The sequence below is a fragment of the Hemiscyllium ocellatum genome, chromosome 37, assembly GCF_020745735.1.
Source record: "Hemiscyllium ocellatum isolate sHemOce1 chromosome 37, sHemOce1.pat.X.cur, whole genome shotgun sequence".
Classification (NCBI taxonomy): domain Eukaryota; kingdom Metazoa; phylum Chordata; class Chondrichthyes; order Orectolobiformes; family Hemiscylliidae; genus Hemiscyllium; species Hemiscyllium ocellatum.
Genome location: NC_083437.1, coordinates 43173909 through 43195220, shown reverse-complemented (window position 1 = coordinate 43195220; position 21312 = coordinate 43173909). Strand labels below are relative to the sequence as shown.

General features: G+C 41.6%; 1 protein-coding gene across 1 annotated transcript in view; it reads left to right on the top strand.

Annotated features, from left to right (window-relative positions):
* The first annotated feature begins 12330 nt into the window (after positions 1-12330).
* LOC132833794 (guanine nucleotide-binding protein G(I)/G(S)/G(T) subunit beta-1) overlaps positions 12331-21312 on the top strand; it is a 69235-nt gene continuing 60253 nt past the window's right edge. The window contains exon 1 of the mRNA XM_060852376.1: positions 12331-12717. The gene's annotated coding sequence lies outside the window, so the exon portion shown is untranslated. The remainder of the gene's footprint in view (positions 12718-21312) is intronic.

Here is a 21312-nt window from a genome sequence, read left to right as displayed (position 1 = left end):
GCATTCCTCCAGGACCGAGGGTGCTACATGGACAGCACAAATTACTCGAGCATACACAGGGTGGCATAAAGTGCATAAGAAGTGCAATACATGCAAGATACAGTGTAATAGAAGAATGATAAATAATAGACATTTTTCTAGCAGCAAGGTCGTGCAAAGAATTCCTGATGGGAAAGAGTCCAATCATACAGGAGCCTAATGTCTTGGGGGAAGAAACTGTTGCATAGTCTGACCTTCAGAAACCAAATGCTCCAAACTGTGCAACAGTTTCTTCAGAACTGAAGAAGGGTTACCCCTGAAATTTCGACTTCTCCACCTCCCGAAGCTGCCTGGCTTGTTGTGTTCTTCCAACCTCCTGCCTGTCTACTTTTCATATTCAGTTCTGGCTCATTTGGTCTTTTAACGATAAAAATAAAATACCACCATTTACCTACTGAAAGTGAAACCTTTGATCCCTGCACAGTTTTGACAAAATATGTTTTCCGGCTTGTATGTCATGAATTGGATAATACATTTAGCTCAATGCAGTGCAATGATATAGCCCAGATGTTATGCTGTGAAATGTCACAGATGCTTAATTGATGAATGAAAGCCTTTGATTGCCAGGATAACAAAGGGATTAACCTATTTAATATAAATGGACTAAGCTTAGTTGAGGCACTTTCTTTTAGGCTGTGTAGTCTGTTGTGATCATATTTGGCAACATTTGTAAAAGCAGAATCCGAAATTTGGTTTGGAGTTCTTCCTGTAGTAGAACTTCAAAGGACAAATGCAAAAATGATATTTTATAAACCCCTTCTTCGACAGCATTCATCCCATTGATTTTAAATTGTGCCAAAGCAATAATGTCTTGAATAATTCAGTGCATTCTTCAAGCTTTTAAAATTTTCCAAATGGGATTTTAGAGAGCTAATTTAATAATTTAGCTGCAGTACAATAATGTGAAATCTATTTTAAAACCAAAACGTTTAAATTTAATCAAAGACTGCTCTTAGTTTTTTTTAATTTAGAGATCACACAACACCAGGTTATGGTCCAACAGGTTTATTTGGAAGCACTAGCTTTCGGAGCGCTGCTCCATCATCAGGTGGTTGTGATGACCTGATGAAGGAGGAGTGCTCTGAAAGCTGGTGTTGTGTGATTTCTAAATTTGTTCACCCTAATCCAACACTGGCACCTCCACATCATGGCTACCTTTTTAAAAAATTGTTCATGCCATGTACGGGTTGGATGAAGGGTGTGTTTCCGTGCTGCATGACTCTATGACTCAATGGGATGTGGGTGTTGCTGGCTGGGCTGATATTTATTGCCCATCCCTGATTGCTCTCGAGAAGATGCATTCACCTTTTTGAAGAAATCTTAGTCCACATGTCATAGAGTCAACTAATTGTTCGACACTTTAAGAGCCCCAGTTTCCTGAAAATGCTTTAAAATAAGGAAACAGAATATGCCGTCAGTATATTTTGACCAGGCCCCTGCAGCTTAATCTGCAGAGGTTTTACACGATCTGCCCTGATTTCCTTACAGTGTGATTTGTGATGTAAATTAGATGAAACAATAATGGCTGCAGAAAATACGGGCAAAATCAATAGGACTGGACAACAAAAGAGAAAGGAATTGTGATAGCTAGGATCCTAAACTAATAAATCAAAAAATGGCAGAAATTTATGACAGGTCAGGCCCATCTGCAAAGAGAAGATATAGATTAAATCTTCAGGTGCAGACTCTTTCTCAAAACAATCCTTTGTTTCTTTATTCATACTAGGTAACGGGTCAATTAGCTCACTTTGTGTTGCAGATTGATGCCAACAATGTGCATTCAATTCCCTCAGTGACTGAGGTTACCATAAAGGACCTCTCAGCTCATCAGAACAAACCACCACAGTCATCTCTCACTAATGAGAGAATTGAACTACAGGGAATTTACCTTTTCTTTTAGGACTAAGTACAATAAATTTGTTTAGAAGCAGTGAATATTTTTCTTAAAATATTAAGCCATTTTAGAAAGAGCTAAAGAGATCTTAAACAAAACATCGGATCACCTTCAGGGACATGACGAGATGAGCACATTTAACCCTGTCACACCCTCAACAAATTCTTTCAACCCACTGATGCCTGGTTCTTGGATCACCCAATCCCTGAAGGCAACCTTCTCCCTTAACATGACCTCATGCCCAATCATTGCACCTCTCCACCACAATTTCCATCTTTCTGGGCTGGTTATGAGCTGTTGCATAGAGCTGGCAGCCTCCTGCCTGCCCCAGGTTTTCTCCTGCCCGCACCAGGGTTTCCCCTGTCTTCTAGCATTCCTTCTGCCTGGCCCAGCATTCCTCCTACCCACCCCAGCACCCCTCCTGCTTGCCATAGCACTTCTCCTGCCTGCCCCAGGATTTCTCCTCCCTGCACCTGTGCTCCTCCTGCCCACCCCAGCACTCCTCCTGCCTGTATCAGCACGTCTCCTGCCTATAAGACCATAAGACCATAATGCATAGGAGTGGAAGTAAGGCCATTCGGCCCATCGAGCCCACTCCGCCATTCAATCATGGCTGATGGGCATTTCAACTCCACTTACCTGCATTCTCCCCGTAGCCCTTAATTCCTTGTGACATCAAGAATTTATCAATCTCTGCCTTGAAGACATTTAGCGTCCCGGCCTCCACTGCTCCCTGCGGCAATGAATTCCACTGGCCCACCACTCACTGGCTGAAGAAATGTCTCCGCAGTTCTGAATTGACCTCCTCTAATTCTAAGGCTGTGTCCACGGGTCCTAGTCTCCTCGCCTAACGGAAACAATTTCCTAGCGTCCACCCTTTCCAAGCCATGTATTATCTTGTAAGTTTCTATTAAGTCTCCCCTTAATCTTCTAAACTCCAATGAATACAATCCCAGGATCCTCAGCCTCGTATGTTAGACCAACCATTCCAGGGATCATCCGTGTGAATCTCTGCTGGACACGTTCCAGTGCCAGTATGTCCTTCCTGAGGTGTGGGGCCCAAAACTGGACACAGTACTCCAAATGCGGCCTAACCAGAGTTTTATAAAGTCTCAGTAGCACATCTCTGCTTTCATATTCCAACCCTCTTGAGATAAGTGACAACATTGCTTTCGCGTTCTTCATCACGGACTCAACCTGCATGTTTACCTTAGAGAATCCTCAACTAGCACTCCCAGATCCCTTTGTACTTTGGCTTTATGAATTTTCTCACCATTTAAAAAGTAGTCTATGCTTTTATTCTTTTTTGCCAAAGTGCAAGACCTCGCATTTGCTCACGTTGGATTCCATCAGCCATTTCCTGGACCACTCTCCCAAACTGTCTAGATCCTTCTGCAGCCTCCCCACTTCCTCAGTACTACCTGCCTGTCCACCTAACTTCATATCATTATCGGAGCCTGCCCCAGCTCTCCTCCTGCCTGCCCCAGCTCTCCTCCTGCCCACCCCAGCGCTCCTCCTGCCCACCCCAGCGCTCCTCCTGCCCACCCCAGCTCTCCTCCTGCCTGCCCCAGCACTCCTCCTGCCTGCCCCAGCTCGCCTCCTGCCTGTATCAGCGCTCCTTCTGCCTGCGCTAACTCTCCCCCTGCCTGTATCAGCACTCCTCCTGCCTGTATCAGCGCTCCTCCTGCCTGCGCTAGCACTCCTCCTGCCTGCCCTAGCAGTCCTCCTGCCTGCGCTAGCTCTCCTCCTGCCTGTATCAGCACTCCTCCTGCCTGCTCCAGCACTCCTCCTGCCTGCTCCAGCACTCCTCCTGCCTGGCCCAGCACTCCTCCTGCCTGTATCAGCACTTTTCCTTCCCTCCCAAATGGCTGTAAAAGATTCCCTGGTACTATTTTGAAGAATGGAAGGAGAGTTATCACCAAAGTCCTTGCCAATATTTAATCCCCAACCAACATCATGGAAACCAGATTATCTGGTCATTACCACATTGCTGTTTATGAGAGCTTGCTGTGCACAAATTGTCTGTTTCATTTTGTCTGTTTCATTCCAACAGTGACTACATTTCAGTTGGTCAGTTAGCTCAGTTGGCTGGATGGCTGGTTTGTGATGCCAACAACATGGGTACAGTTCCCACACCAGCTGAGATTACCATGAAGGACATTCCTTTGCAACCTGAACCCTGACCTGAGGAGTGGTAGCCCTCAAGTTAAACCACCACCAGGTCAGCTCTCGCTGGTGAGAGTGCGGCCCTATCATGACATTACCTTTACACTTCAGAAAGAACATCATTGGATTTAAATCAATAGAGTACACCAGGTGGTCGGGAAAAACAGTGTTTCTCTTGATTCCTCTGCTGCTGGTGATCAGGTTACCAGTGACATAGAAGAGATGTCTGTGGTCTAAAACAGCAAGGCCTGCTATTTCAGACAGGGAGGATGTTTCACTTGTCGTCAGTATCCTGCCCACCTCACACTTACTCAGGATTACAATTCCCCCAAACATCTGTGACCATCCCAAGAGTGGGGTCTCATATCAATAAAACAAATGGATCCATGGAACATCCAATACAAGTCGATGAACACAGGCAAAAAAAAAACAACTTTATCTGCTACTTTTATTAAGGAAAAGTATTTCAGTGGTTAGGACATTTTGCCTTAGAATTACATCATTGAATTTTGCAAGAACCGCTTGATAAATTATGAACTGGAGCAGTGGAGTATCAACATAAAACACTTCCCAAAATGGTAATCCCCTTTACAATCCCCATTTTGTGTTACTGCACTTGTTTGGTCTTTACTTCTTTGCTTCTTTTGTTGAGTTTTTTAAAAATGTTTTATGTCAGTGACTTAATAATTATGTAATGATCAGTCTAACAACAAATCATTGACCATGAATTTGAAATAGTGGTGCTTGTTTAGTGCACCATGGGAGAAGGAGTTGGTGCTAGGGTTAGGCTTCGAACAAGAGAAGGCTTGCTAACTCCAGCGCCTCTTCAATCGAAGCAATACATCATGATGATCACAGATGAGGACAAATGGGGGAGGTGAAGCCTGAGTGGTTTTGTTGCTGGATGGGTAATATAAACAATGGTGACATTCAACAGTAATGCAATCACTGAATTCCTCCACTATCAACAACCTGGAGAATACCATTGACCAGGAACTCAACTGGACAAGTCATATGAATGAAGTGGCTACAAGAACAGATCGGATACTAGGAATCTTGCAGCAAGTCACTCATCTCCTGACTTCCCAAAGCCTACCCACCATCTACAAAGCACAAGTCAAGAGTGTGATCGAATACTCTCCACTTGCCTGGATGGGTACAACCCCAAAAACACTCAAGAGGCTTGACATCATGCAGATCAAAGCAGCTCATGTGACTGGCACCATAGCCACAAACATCCACCCGCTCCATCATTGCCGTTCAGTAGCAGCAATGTGTACCATACAAAAGATGCACTGCAGTAACTTACTAAAGATCCTCAGACTGCACATTCCAAACCCTTGACCATTTCCATCTAGAAGGCCAAGGGCAGCAGATACACAGGAACATTACCGCCTTCAAATTCCCCTCCAAATCACTTGCTATCCTGACTTAGAAATATTTCACTGTTCTCTCAGGGTCACTGGGTCAAGACCCTGGAGTTCCCCCTGTAACTGCCTTGTGGGTCTAGTTACAGCATTTTGACTGCAGCAGTTCAAGAGGCAGCTCACCAACACCTCACGTGTAATCAAGGATGGGCAATGAATACTGGGCCAAAGTGAGGACTGCAGATGCTGGAAATCAGAGCCTAAATGAGAGTGGCGTTGGAAAAGCACAGCACATCAGGCAGCATTCGAGGAGCAGGAAAATCGATGTTTCGGGCAAAAGCCCTTCATCAGGAATGCTGGCCCAGCCAGCGACACCTCATCCCAGGATTTTTTTAAGAATTGGGATTGCATTATTGGGAGACTGTTAAATAAAGGTTTCACTGCACTATCATGAATAATTAATCATAAATGTCTTGCACAAGTTATCACCTATTTCCTCCTCTTCCCACCCCCCCCCTCCATTATAACCTTTAATGCTAATGTTTGGTGCATTCCTCTTTACTTTTGCCTCACTGTTGTTCACAGTCTCTCTGTCTGGACACTCAAATTCCTTCTTTAATGCCTCTCAACTCCTTTTACTATTTTAAAAGTCTTCTCAAAGCTTTAATTTACCTCCAACTGTTAAAACAGAATTAATTCTTATTTATGTCTTTTTTCTCTTGTGCTCTGATAAAGCCTTGTGAATTGTTGTCTACATTTGTGGCATATAGGAGCACATGTTCATAAAGTAACTTGATATGAAGGAGCTCTGTCAAGATAAGGGAGAGTTAGAAAAGCAAATGGTTTTACACAGGATTTAGTGATTTATTTATGTAACTGTAAAACTAACATTGAGATATGGATCTGCCAGCAGCAAGACCACTGCAGATTAATGATCTCCCGATGAATTAATGTTATTTCAATTCTAGTTTTAATATGAAGAGACAATGCATATGGTATTCATAAAAATGACTAAGATATCATAAAATTATATTAAGTTACACACAGATGCTAAATGTACTTGTTGCTGAAATGCTCATTCATGCCTTTGTTTCCTTTAGATTCAGCCCTTCCTTAGCCAACCTCAATAACTGGAATAATAAACTAGAATTCATCCAAACTTCTGCTGCTTATATCCTAAATCACAACAATTCCTGTTCACACATTGTCTTTGTGATCGTGAATCTATCATTGTCTGGCAACACCTCAATTTAAAATTAGTCATATTTTTCCAAATCACATCATGTGTCACTGATCTCCATTAGTTCTGAGATCTGTGTCCCTCCAACTTTAGCCTCTTGCATATCCATGATTTGATTCACTCTACCACTGTCAGGGATGAGTGGTCCTTCAGTTGCTTAACCTCTAAGTTCAGGGATTCTTTCCCTACACCTCTCCACTTTTCCTCCCTTCAGAGGTTGTTTTTAACCTATCTCCATGATGAAGACCAGTGTCCATCTAACTTCTTCATTACCTGCTCACTGTCAGTGACTAGTGTATGAGGACACCCGTGTCTTGTTGAACCTCCCCCTTTTCCAATTTATTCAATTGGGTCGATGGGCTCAGGAATGGCATGTAGAGTTTAATTTCAATAAATGTGTGGTATTGAATTTTGGTGTCCATATTATTGCCTTATTTCGCTCAGTGCCATATTGTACTTTATAATGTTCCTTCAGAAATTTGATAATTTGATAAGTGCTACGTAAATGCAGGTTGTTGTCGCTGATGCATTGTTATTGCTTGAGTTGACTCTGATGACGAATCATTTCAGTGCAGGTTACATAACCTGGAGACTGTAACTCCTTATGAGATTGGGAGTTCTGCAAACTGCAACCTACTAACTGGCAATACATGACAATCTCCAGGGAACAGTGTCATCTCTTCTGAGAGTTCAGCTGTGCAAAACACCACCAACACATCACAACACCCTCCAGATAGATCTTTAACTTGGTGTGTGTAGGACTGAGGTCTCAACCCATTAATGTCAGTGGTGTCGACTACAGGTACATGCTCTGGATTTATCCAACGACTCAAACTGACTCGGGTGAGTAAATTGACTAAAATTCAAAAAGATTCATACCATAACTCTATCTTGAGTGGACTTCATGATTGATAGTTATTATAGACACTGTGTGATGTGTTATGTTTTTTGTTGTAAAGAGCAAAACCCTGCATTGTTATTTTTACAGCAATGTATCTGTATTCCAGCCTAGAACAGAAATGAAATGTCTTCCATAAATCAATTTTACACTTTCCTCGTTAGACTGTTGAAACTCATTAGAACTACATTATGGAATCATAGAATAGTGAAGTACAGGAGACTGTTCTACCCATCTATCTCAAGGCATTCAGTTAATCACAGTCCCCAATCCTTCCCTCCAGCTCTGCAAATTCTTCTTCTTTAGGTTTTGAGAGTGACTGTTAATTCTATAGCCACCAGCGCATCAGAGAGAGTATTCCAAATCTTAGCCATTCACTATTTAAAAATGTCCTTCCTTCTATTACCTCTAATTATTTTCTCAATCGTCTTCGCTGAGTTGCTCTTGCCCCTCCAGCCATTGGAAACAATTCTTCTTTGTTCATTCTCTCTAAACCATTCATGATTTTAAACACCTCTAACAAATCTCCCCTTAACCTTCTCTGCTCTAAGCAGTATAAGTCGAGAGTGTGGTGCTGGAAAATCACAGCAGGTCAGGCAGCATCCAAAGAGCAGGAGAATCAACGTTTCGGGCATAAGCCTTTCATCAGGAATTCTGAGGAGAGTAACCCCAACTGCTCTGGCTCAAATACAAAACTCCATTCTGACAGCTTTGGAACCGTTCTCATCCCATGCTCAAAAGCCTTTACCCTCATTATAAAATGCAGTGCCTGGAATTGGGGCACAGTGCTGTAGTGGCAACTCAGCTGATGGTTTATAAACAATTCAGGAGACTGCCCACCAAGGTCCTGTACAGTTGCAGCAAGGCATCCCTGCTCCTGTACTCGAATCCTCTCACTGTGAAGATCAATGTACCACTTACCTTTTTCATTCCTTGCTCCATCTTACTTTGAGTGACTGGTATACAAGGACACCCAGATCTTGTTGAACCTCCCCCTATTCAATTAGGTCAATGGGCTGAGGAGTGGCAAATCGAGTTAACCTTGGATAAATGTGGGTTATTGCATTTTGGTAAAACAAAACAAGGGCAGAACTTATAAAATGAATGTAAGGACCCTGGGCAGTGTTGTGGAACAGAGAGACCTTGGGGTTCAGGTACATGGTTCTTTGAAAGTCGCATCACAGATAGACAGGGTAGTTAAGAAGGCATTTAGCATGCTTGCCTTTGTTGAGCAGACCTTTGAGTCAGGGAGTTGGAATGCCGTGTTGAGATTGTACAGGACATTGATGAGACCTCTTCTGGAGTAGTATGTACAGTTTTTGTTGCATTGTCACAGGGAGGATATTATTAAACTGGAGAGGGTTCAGAAAAGATTTACCAGGATATTGTCAGGAATGGAGTGTTTGAGTTAAAAATAATATACTGAGAAGACTGGGACATTTTTCACTGGATCATAGGAGGTTGAGGGGGTGACGGTATTGAGGTTTATAAAATTATGAGGGGCATAGATAAGGTGAAAAATAAGGCTCTTTTCCCTAAGGTAGGGGAGTTCAAATCTAAGGGGTATATTTTTAAGGTGAGAGTAGAAAGATTTATAAAGGACATAAGGGCAACCTTTTTACACAGCATGTGGTTTGTGTATGGAATGAACTGCCAGAGAAAGTGGTGGATGCAAATACAAGTTACGATGTTTAAAAGAAATTTGGATAAGTTCATAAAAAAGAAAGATTTGGAGGGATATGGGCCAAGCACAGGCGGATGGGACTTGTTTAGTTTGGGAACATAGTCAGAGGGAGCTGGTTGGACCAACAGGTTTATTTCCATGCTGTATGGCTCTATTGTTGAGAAGATAATAATCCGGTTTCCGGTCCTTGTTACCAAAGTGGATAATCTCACATTTATCCACAGTTTACTTTATCTGCCATGCTTTTGCCCACTCAGTCAACCTCTCCAAATCATGCTGAAAAATCTCTGCACCCTCCTCACGGCTCACCCTCCCCACCCAGCTTTGTCTTATCTGTAAACATGAAGATATTACATTTAGTTCCCTCATCCAAATCATTAATACATTTGTGGATAGCTGGTGTCCAAGCACTAATCCCTGTAATACCTCACTGGTCATTGGCTGCCCCTCAGAAAATGACTTGTTTATTCCTATTCTTTGTTTCCTTTCTGCCAACCAGTTTTTCATCCAGGTCAGCACACTAACCCCAAACCCACATAGTTTAAGTTTACATGCTGCCCTGTTTTATGGGATCTTAGCAAACAGGTCTCTGGAAGGCCAAGTAAACCACATCCATTGGATCCCTCTAGCAAATCCAAAGTTGCATCCCCAAAAACTTCTAATTTGTTGAGCATGATCTTTCTTTCATAATATATGCTGGCTCTATCTGTTCCTACCACTATTTTCCAAGAGCTTTGCAATTAAATATTTTATAATGAACTGTCAATTTTCCCTACGAATGATGTCAGGCTGACTGATCTATAATTCCCTGTTTCTCTCTACCCTCTTTTTAAACAGTGCAGTTATACTGGTGATCAACCAACCCAGAAGAACTGTTTCCAGAGTCTATAGAATCCTGGCTGATGACCACTAAAGCATTCACTGTATCTAGAGCTACTCCCGTAAATTCTCTTGTTGCATTGTTGCACTTTTGAAGGTGCTAGCCTTCAAGTGAGATACATAACTGAGGCTCCAAGTACTCTCTCAAATGGACATAAAAAATCCTGAAGCACTCATTTGAAGTGTAGCAGGGAAATTCTCTCTGGATTACTGGCTAACATTTATCCAACAAAACATCCCCTCGAACCAATTATCTGTCACATTGCAGTATGTGGGATCTTGCTGTGTATCCTCCCCCACAACAGTGATTACACTTCAAAAGTACATCATTAACTCTAAGTTGCTTCGGGATGGCTGGTGGTCGTGAAAAAGAAATCATTGATTTATATACAGTGCATTTTACAACCATTGGATGTCTTAAAATGAAATGCAGCCAATGAAGCACATCTGATATGTAGCCACTGATGTCATATAGGAAACACAGCAGCCAATGTGTAGATAGTAAAAAAACAAAAACAGAAAAATGCTGGATAAACAAAGCAGATCTATGGAGAAAAAGCAGAGTTAATATTTTGGATCCAGTAACCCTTCTTCAGAACAGGCTCTTAACTCTGCTTTCTCTCCAGCATCAACAGTTCTTTGGGTTTTTATATAGATGTTAAGTTTCCATTAGCAACAATGTCATATGGATAGAAATCTATTTGTGATTTTGATAGAAGAATAAATATTGACCACAACACTGGACAGATCCTACACGTGCTTCTACAAAATAGTGACTTGCAATCTTTTACAGGGTCATTGAATATTTTTAAGATAGATAACACACGACTCAAACATTATGAGGCTGGCTGGGAACATGGAGTTGTGGCGACAATCAGATCAACCATGATTTTATTGAATGGCAGAGCAGGCTTGATGAACTGAATGACACACTACTGCTTGGAGTTTACATGTTCCTATATCCATGGAACAGGCAAAGTGGCCTCGGTTTAACATCTCGTCTGAAACATGGCACCTTTGACAGTGTGACAGTCTTTCTGTATTGCACCAGCGTGTCAGCTTTGATCTTTCCAGTCGAGAAATGGAGGTCTTTCTTTTCTTATCGTTTGCCCTCTGTTTCCCTTATAATTATTATGTTGAATCTCGAGATGTAGGTATTGCTGGTTCGGCCAGTAATTACTGCCCATCCCTAATTGCTCTGGAGAAGGTAGTGGTGAACTATCTTCATGAACCATTGCAGGAAAGTGTAGCAGGGATGTGGACGTAGGGATACCTACTATGCTGTTAAGTAGAGAGTTTCAATGTTTTGACCCAGCCATAGTGAAGTTCCACAGATAGAGATCATGTCTGTACAGTATGTGACCAGAGGGGAACTTGCCATCCTGGTGTTACCATGTGTCCAATGTGCTTATGCTTCTAGGACCTCGTGGTTGTGGATTTGGAAGGTGATGTCAAGGGAGCTTTGACAAGTTGTTGCAATGCAACACCTTCATCTACCTATTACATTTGCAGCTACCTTCCCCCACCCCACCCCATTTATCTCACAGTCCCCTTCCACATTCCTTTTGAAAAGCTTATGCTCAAAGCGTCAGCTCTCCTGCTCCTCAGATGCTGCCTGACCGGCTGTGCTTTTCCAGCACCACACCTTTTGGCAATGTGTGGACTGAGTGAATATTGAAAGTAGTTCAAGAGGGTGAATATTGAATGTCGAATGGAAAGGATGAAGAGTGAACATTGAAAGGGGATAGATAGGAGCGAATGTTGAAGAGAATGGATGGGGAGGATGTTGAAAAGGGATAGATGGGAGTAGATATTAAAAGAAATGAATGATGAATATTCAAGGGGTGGATGGGAGTGAATTTTGAAGGTGAATGGTGGGATGAATGGGGGTTGAATATTGAAGGGAGGTGTATGGGAGTGAATATTGAAGTGGGTGAAGGTTAAAGGGGGTGATGGGAGTAAATATTGAAAAGGGGTGAATATTGAAGAGGGGGTGGATGAATTTTGCCCTTGCAGTGCCGCTCCGGTAGACAAGAGGACGCTGCTGGCGGAGGTCAGCGGGAGATCACGTGGCTGGCGCGCGCGCTCTCGCTCTCAGGGCCTGGGCGCGGCGAGGAAACGCAGGGACGAGCATGCGGGGTTTCCCGGGCGTTCGGCGCAGGGGCGGTGCTGGGGCCGCGCCCATCCGGGTGAGTGGCTCTGTCTCCATCTAATGGCCGCGGGCTGGCGCGCTCGGAGCGGCTGAGGGGGAAAGAGGGAGAGCGCGACTGTGAGAGGGGGCTGACAAATACAGTAAAAACCCCGCTACCCCCGCCATCCGTCACCGAGAGCGACAGAACAAAGAAAGCACACCGAGGAAGAAGAGAAATAAACGGAAGGCATCGAAAGAAGGAAAAGAAAAATCTGAAGGAGCAGGTCCGGGGCCTGAAGTCGGAGCCAGAGCCGGGGAAAGGGGGAGGAGGAGGAGGAGGAGGAGGAGGAAGAAGCCGCCGCCTCCGGAGCCCGGGCTGACAGAGGTCGATGCTACTGACCGGGACCGAGGAACTGTAGGTGAGGCCCTCGGAGAGGAGGAGAAGCCGTTACTCCCGGGAGTTTGGGGAGGGGGGGGGCGGTGTATCGCCGATACCCGGGAGAGGGGTAAATCCCATCTGTCCCCCCCCTCCCCATACTCGTGTGTGGGGGGGAGGGGTGAGAAATGTCGCGGTTTGAAATAGGGTTTTATTTCGTGTGTTGGTCAGAGGATGGTCCCCCTTTCCCCGATAATGAATGAGTTCCTCAATCTGGGCCCGGACTCCAAACATGGCGATGGCAATCTCTCTCCCTCTCTCCCAAGAAATAACGAGGGGGGTAAATTGGGTGTAAAATCCTAGCATCTGACTCCAATACTTCGACGGGTCTGAACGTTTTTTCTCTCCCCGCTTCCTGCCCGCAACGCGGCCAAACGTGTGAATTTCCCGTCTTTTTAGTAGAGCCTATTTTAACATTCGGGGGTTGTGCTGGGGGCTCCTCCTTATTTCTTGCAGGGCTGGGTTTCCAGGCTGAAATTTGCCCATCGCCGAAGATTTGCTTTAGTACAATTGATGTTGCGTCGGATTATTGAATTTTGTCTACAAAGTGGCTTCTTCCTGCACCTCTTCATGCCTATAAATGCCTCTTATTGTCCAAAAGGCCATTACTGATCAACCACAATGCCATATTAAGACTATTTGGTAATCTTCTCTGTTTGCAGTAATCTTACTCCATCGCTTTTTTTTAAGTGAAAGAGACTCGCGCCTTGGTCTTTTTTAAACCCCGTTTTCTTGTGTTCATCATTCGATAGTTGTTCTTATATAATATGGTGCTTAGTATTTAAACAGCGATTTTTTTTACATCAAAGTGCGTTATGTGTACATCCAAGAGGTTTATTCCTTAGAGTATCGAATTTATGATGAGTAATGGGAAATTGAGTAGGTGGGGTCATGCTGTTTTTTGAATCAATGCTTTCTATCTCTGGGATTGTTTGTATTTTCAAATACCATTTATGTGGGAACAAAGCAACATATATTTTATATATGATAAGGAATGAGCAATTCTTGAAATTTAAGAATTACAAGTCGGTCATGGAGGATAGCTTTACTGCTGAACTGTTATTCTTCACAAAGCCTGTCTACATGCACTTGTTAATCATCCTTTTGTTAACCACCTTAAAATGGTGAAATTGTAGGAGAAATGATGTCTTCATAGCAGACAAAATTAGCTAGGGTCCTAATTCTAACTAATGTAAATATCCATCTACCGTTTGGTACAGAAAGATTCTAGCATCAACTGGTCCCCAACTTCAAGTATACCACTGACCACTCCTGATTAAAAGCATAGTTAAGTAACGGTCAGTGTCTATTTGTGTAACTGTGCTAGGAATAGGCAGAGAGGTGGTCAGAGGCAACGCTGAGATATATTTCCCACTTTGCCTCTGAAATGGGTGACATTGCTAACTTGTCCTGAAATGTATGTACAAACTCAACATTCCATTTTTTAGTAATGACGATTTGGACCATTGTTTCTTTTAATCTTGAAATGGTAGGGCATTAACTGTTGAACAATGAGAAAAGTTCCTGACATGTTCTAAACTCATTTAAATTAGTTTCAAATCTCTCGATCTGCAGTTTAGTAGAATTTTGTTTAGCATGTTTTTCAGACTGCATTTGCTTATTAAATAAATCTGTCATAGACTTAAACGTTAATAGTTTTTGTCAAAATCCTTGATTTTCAATAAATATGCTTTAACTTTTATATGTATGATTAGAAGTTTAGGTAAGTTTTGGACAACTTAAGCTTGTAATATGAATAAACTCAACTGGAATTTATAGTACATGGAATTGCTGTATTGGAGTTTTGATGTGCAAAGACTAAACGCAAACTTCAATTACGATACTTAGTTGCCAAAAATGGAGTGGAAACTATTCAAACCCCATCTTGGCCAAGATTTGTGCAGTGTAGTAATAATTTTCTAGAAATTCATATTTTCATGAATGCTTTTTTTAAATTTAAATTTGTATTGGGTGTACAATTGTCTACTTCCAGCTGTTGCTTTTCTTCTATATTGTCAAAGTATCCTCTTAAGACTTTGTACACACCAAACAAAATTAAGTGCAATGTTCTTCATTTGTTGTGTTTGAAATTTAGTTTAGTCTGATGTTTTATCCAGATCTTACTAAATGTAATAACTCTGTATTCAAATCAAGTAAGTTTCCCTCTTAGTGAAGATTATAGTTCTTTTAATCTTTTAGGACTTCACTACCCATTTATTATGTATGAATGAAATACTGAGTACCAAGTTGTTCAGCCACACTTGGCATCACACATCATTCTTCCACTTCATTCTCCTGCATCCAGTTGTTATTGATTTAACTTGGTCTTTTCTCAGTGGTTTATTCATTTTTACTGAATAATGGATGACTTATCATTTGCCCAAGTACACGAAGGTTCCCAAAAGTATGCAACTATTTTTGTAAGCACCTTCAACACTCTAGGGGAAAGTTGGAGAGTGGAACTAACTGAATTCATCTTGAGAAGATGCCTGAATGACCTGCATTGAATTGTTCTTGGTTCTGAACCTTGAGAATGTGTTGCAATGATAAACCTGCATTTGACACTTATTGTTTGCTTGTGTTTTGATGTTTGGCCTTTTCCCATTAATGATCTTGTTTTTGATTGCTGGGTATAATTCTTATTTTCTACCCAGGAGGCTGTTTTTGAGGTTTCTCCCAGTGTTGCTGATAAAACAACCATTAGGCAATATGCTGAAGTACATTGATTATGTATTACATTTTTCCCTTTTATATTTTGCCTAAATATCAGGCTGGTGACTTACATCTGGGGAACAGCAGTGGGCATTCCCGATGAAGGGCTTATGCCTGAAATGTGGGGTCTCCTGCTCCTTGGATGCTGTCTGATCTGCTGTGGTTTTCCAGCACTACGCTCTCGACTCTGATCTCCAGCATTTGCAATCCTCCATTTCCTCTAAGGAGAGTAACCCCAGTTGCTCTGTCCCAATTACATAACTCTATTCTGACATCTTTGGAACCATTCTCTTTCTATTCTCAAAAGCCTTCACCCTCATTATCAAATGCAGTGCCCAGAATTGGGGCACAGTGCTGTAATGGCAACTCAGCTAATGGTTTATAAACCTCAGGAGACTGCCGATCATGGCCCTGTATAGTTGCAGCAGGGCATCCCTGCTCCTGTACTCAAATCCTTTCATTGTGAAGACCAGTGTACCATTTACCATCTTCATCATTTACTCCATCTTACTTTCAGTGACTGGTATACAAGGGCACCCAGGTCTTGTTGAACCTCCCCCCTATTCAGTTAGGTCAATGAGTTGAGTGGCAGATCATGTTTAACTTAGATAAATTTAAGGGTGTCCTCTGTCTGCTCCACCCTATCACCTTTCCCCCACCTTCATCCACCTATCGCATTCTTAGCTACCTTCCCCCAACACCCCTCCAATTTATCTCTCTGTCCTCTCCCATCCACAAGCCTCATGTCTGATGAAAGACTTATGCTCCTGTGATACTGCCTGACCTGCTATGCTTTGCCAGTACCACACTATCAATTTAAATTTCAACCAGCCCAACTGCCATCCTCTTTTGAAAATTGATTTTTACTATTTTGTTTAAAACTGCTTCCTGATTTTACTTGTCAGTGACTTTGCTTTAATTTTGACTGTACAATCTCAGTTTCATGGTGAATCTATGCTTGTATAAAGCCAATAATTCCTTCCTAAGGTGGATCATCCAAAACTGGGCATGCTCTGGGGCCTAGATGCTTTTCAACAGAGGGATTCCTTTCCCTTTGTATTGATCGTTTTTTAAAAAAAATTCTGATTGTACAAATCATTTGCTTTGTATTGGTTTTTGGAATTTTATATATTAACATCTTGAGGTCATTTCTTCCTCCACATTCAGTTTGGATTCAACTTGGTATTTATGATCCTCCTATTACAAATTTTAGTATTTTATCAACTTGCAACACAACAAATTCATGCAATCAAGACATTTATCTTGAAATATTATGCAGCAGTTTCCTTAAAGATGTATACTGTATATACAGCATGGAATGTTTGAAGTAAAGAAATGTGGAACAAGACAATTGTCTTGAGGGTTGTGCACAACTCCTTTGGTCCTTCACTTTTACATTCAAATTAGAAGAACTGGGCAACAGTTAGTCAACAGTTTGATCTGAAGGTTTTGAACAGGTTTTATGAATGACTTTTGATCAGCTGCACTGTTTGTTTAAACCATATGACATGGGCTATGCTTGTAATGCTGTTTTTGTAGTTGTGTAACAAGGGCAAAGTTCAAAGTTTGTGAGAAGATTTGTAGCTTGGTGCTTGTTTTGGTTCTGTTCGCCGAGCTGGGAATTTGTGTTGCAGACGTTTCGTCCCCTGTCTAGGTGACATCCTCAGTGCTTGGGAGCCTCCTGTGAAACGCTATAAGCACATCGATCGGGACCCAATATACCGGCCACTGCAACGGACAGCTGGAACTGACAACCGGAAGCGACAGATTCAAACCACTACAAATGCCGGAGGAAAGATCACAGAAGTGCTTCACAGGAGGCTCCCAAGCACTGAGGATGTCACCTGGACAGGGGCCGAAATGTCTGCAACACAAATTCCCAGCTCGGCGAACAGAACCACAACAAGGGCAAAGTATTCATCGACTGGTGGAATGAGCAGTTGAGATTCAATGCAGAATAGTGTGTTGCATTTTAGAAAGAAGAATGAAGAGCAATAGTTCAAACTAAATGGTTCAAGAAGGGAGACCTGACGGGGTGTGTGTGTAAAACTCTGAAGTTGGAAGGATAATCAACATACAAGCTGATCCTGAGCTTTGAGTAGAACCAAGAAGGACAAATGCCACACTTTACAAAAATGCTGGGTTGACTGTAGTTGTAATATTGTCCAATTCTTGGGAAGGACCTGAAAGGTCTGAAGTTTACTGGAATGATTTTGGGTTGGATATTTCTATAATGTATATAGATTGGAGAAGCTGAAGGTCGTTATTGAAGCTGGAAAGCTGGGACCAGTTTATTAGAGCTGCTTAAAATCAGCTGAGAATTCATAGACTTTTTAGTGGTTCAAGGGTGAGTAACAAGACCGCAGTAGCACAAGAATAAAAAATATAAGAAATCGCTTTTAATAGTTTAGCATTTGGAGTTGGAATGACTGATAGGGTGGTACTCATAAATTCAACAATAGCCTTCGAAAGGAAGTTGAATAAATACTGGGAGGAGAAGATTGCAGGGATATGGAGAAGTAGTGAGGCAATGAAACTAATTGGGTTGTTCTGAATTGGCAGATTTGCGCATAATTACATCTTTAAGGGCAATATTGTTCTGAGATTATAATAGATAAAATGGTATTCTAGTGGAATATTGAGAGCATTCACACTGGAGCAAAGTAAAACAACTCCCCTCAGCTTTACATTGTATTTAAAAAGACCCTGCATAGAAGTGGGTGATAGCATGCTGGAGTTAAGTGTCTTTATATTTGGTTTAACAGTAGAGTTGTGGTATTGGAGAGTCTGAGTATCCCACCATCAAATTATTAGCTGTTTGGAGGCTTAAACCAATGATTTAGAATGTAGATTTAAATAGCACCATGGCAGTTAGAAATTTGAAGCCATAGTTAAAGTAAAATATTTGTGGGAGAAACTTGTATCTGACCATGAAGGTGTCAGGTTGTTGTGAAAGTGCAAATGCATTACCTAACAGCTTTTATAGAGAAGAGAACCTGTCATCTTTAGCCATTTTGTGGTTCCGCTCTCAAGTTGTGATTGGCTGTTCGTGGATCAGTCTGGAATTCTTTACTGCAAAGTGCTGTTGTGGTGGTTGGGTTAGTGATTTCTCCATTTGCACGTTAGTTTGGAATTCACTTTCCAAGTATTGAATGTTTAAAAATGCACTTTTAAACAAAGTCCACAGCATTTGAAACAACTTTGTAATGAAATGCTGTACACAGTTTTTTTAAACTTGTACGTAACCAGTTCTCCCTGTTTGAGGGGTTTATCCGATGTACAGACTAGCTGGGTTCCAGATTCCAATCATTTTCTAGATATTTTTTGATCAGCCTAGTCAGATGTGTTATGATGCGCCTCTGGAGCAGGTAGGACTTGAACCCAGGACTCGGAGGTAGAGGCACTCAAGTTGTCTTCTATAGTTAAAGATTGCAGTAGAAGTGATTAGTGCTCTTTTCAGTCCTATTAAGGGAGAGTAAAATTGATTGCAATTACTGCTTGTAGTCAAAATTGACTGAGTATCCCAAGAAACATTGTACTGATGTTAGGTAAAGACAAGATTGTCAAAATATGTACAATTTGGCCATGTATCATTGAATCCCCACAATGTGGGAAAAGGCCATTTGTCCCATTAATTCTGCACCAATCATCTGCAGAGCCTCCCACTGACCCAGTCTCCTACCCTATCTCCATAATCCTATGGTTAATCCACCTAGCCTACATATCCATGGTCGTGACAGACAATTTAGCATGGCCAATCCACCTAACCTGCCCATCTTTGAACTGTGGGAGTGAAACCCATGCAGACACAAGAAGAATGTGTAAACACCATATGGACCATCTCACAAGGGTGGAATCGAACTTGGATCCCTGCTGCTATGTGGCTGCAGTGCTAACCACTGTGCCACTCTAGTAATGATCAAAAATTTCCAGTAATAAATGAACAAAAGTTATTTTTCTTGAAAATTTGTAATAGAATGTAAAATGTAAATCTGTTGGAAACAGTTCAGAGCAGGTTTACCAGACTCCAATCTGAAATGGGCAAGTTGTCTTCTGAGGAAAGATTGGAAAGCTAGGCTTGTATCTGTTGGAGTTTAGAAGACAGATAATTTGATGGAAACAACTAAGAGGCATTAACAGCGTAGCTGTGGAGAATATTCCTTGAGAGAATAGAGAACTAGGGATCACTATTTTTAAAAGGTTGGCTGTTTAAAGACGTTAGGCAAAAAAGTTCTGTAGAGTATGTATTTAGAACTCCCTTTCTGAAAAAGTGGTGAAAGCAGAGTCTTTGATTATTTTTTAGTACAAAGGCAGATTGACTCGAGTATAGGGTGGAAGGTTATTGGGAGTAGATGAGAATGTTGTAATTTGAAGTTGTAATCAGACCAGCGATTTATATTAAATGGCAGAGCAGGCTTGAGCGGGCATTTGGCCACTGTTTGTATGTTCAAGGTTTTTGTGGTGTGCACATTTGGTAAGAATCAAGATCTTGTATATACCTGTATACTTCAGGGAATTAATTGAAATCGATTTATCAGTGGAAAATTTTATCGCTTCAGGGTTTTGTGGTCTGGGCTAATTTTGTGAATTCCTTTTTCCAGTTTATCTTGTATTAAAAAGTCTTAATTAAAAGGAATCTGCTATACACGATCTCAGTTGTGAAGCAGCGCACAGAGCCATTTTGGGTTCCACTATACTGGTGGGTTTTTATTACTCCAATTTGCCTACTAAATAATAAAATATGGACCTAATTCTCTGGGCAGAATTTAGCTTTTAATGCTGGTTACATGAAATCACTTGTAAAGATGTGATTCCAAATTGATCCTGTTGTTAGAATTACCATTATAGTTAATCATGTTTACATGGAGAGGAGTGTGATCTGACTTTTCTAAGTCTTAATTTCCTTTAAAAATATTAGTTTTTCAAAAAGCTGATCATTATTGGAATAACTTGTATGTACAGATGTCCTTGTTTTTCTCTGGGCCTCTTGTGCCAGGGGAGATATTTTTCCGTCAGAATCTGAGAGGTGGTTAGCTCAGCTTGTTAGTGCATCGCGCCCATCGGGACTAGACAAACTATTGTCAGTGCTTCTCCCCACAGGCAGGAAATGGGTGGCTGTTCCAAACAAACTCTGTCTGTGTGCTTTATTTAAGACTATTTTAAACCATTTATGGTATAGCATTTATGCATTGATGGGATTTATTGTGTGTTTGCTCAACTTGTCCTCATGAATGTAGATGTTACGTATTACAGCTAAGATTTTAAAATGTGTTAATTTCAGACATCTCATTACTATATGCAGTGACAATTAACAGTATCCATGTCTGGTCACATTCTTTCAAAATGTTTATTTGCGTTGACATAGAGCATAGAAAAGTACCGCATAGAATGGGTCCTTAGGCCCACGATGTTGTGCTGAAACTTAATCCTAATATAATATATAGTAACTTAACCTGTGCACCCCTCAACTCACTGCTATCCATGTGCATGTCCAGCAGTTGCTTAAATGTCGCCAATGACTTCGCTTCCACCACCTCAGCTGGCAACTCATTCCATGCATTCACAACTCTTTGCTAAAGAACCTACCTCTGATGTCTCCTTTATACTTTCCTCCTAATATCTATAAACTATGACTACTTGTACCAGTCAATCCTGCCCTGGAGAAAAAGTCTCTGGCTATTGACTCTATGTATTCCCATCATTATTTTGTACACTTCAGATATAGCAGATTTGAATCATGTTTTACCCTTAAATTTGGTTTGTCAGGATAAATATAGTATGCTTGCATATCAGAATTGGGAGCCAGAGTTGGTCATTTAGCACCTGAGGTCTGTTATGCAATCACTACGATCATGGTTAATCTAGT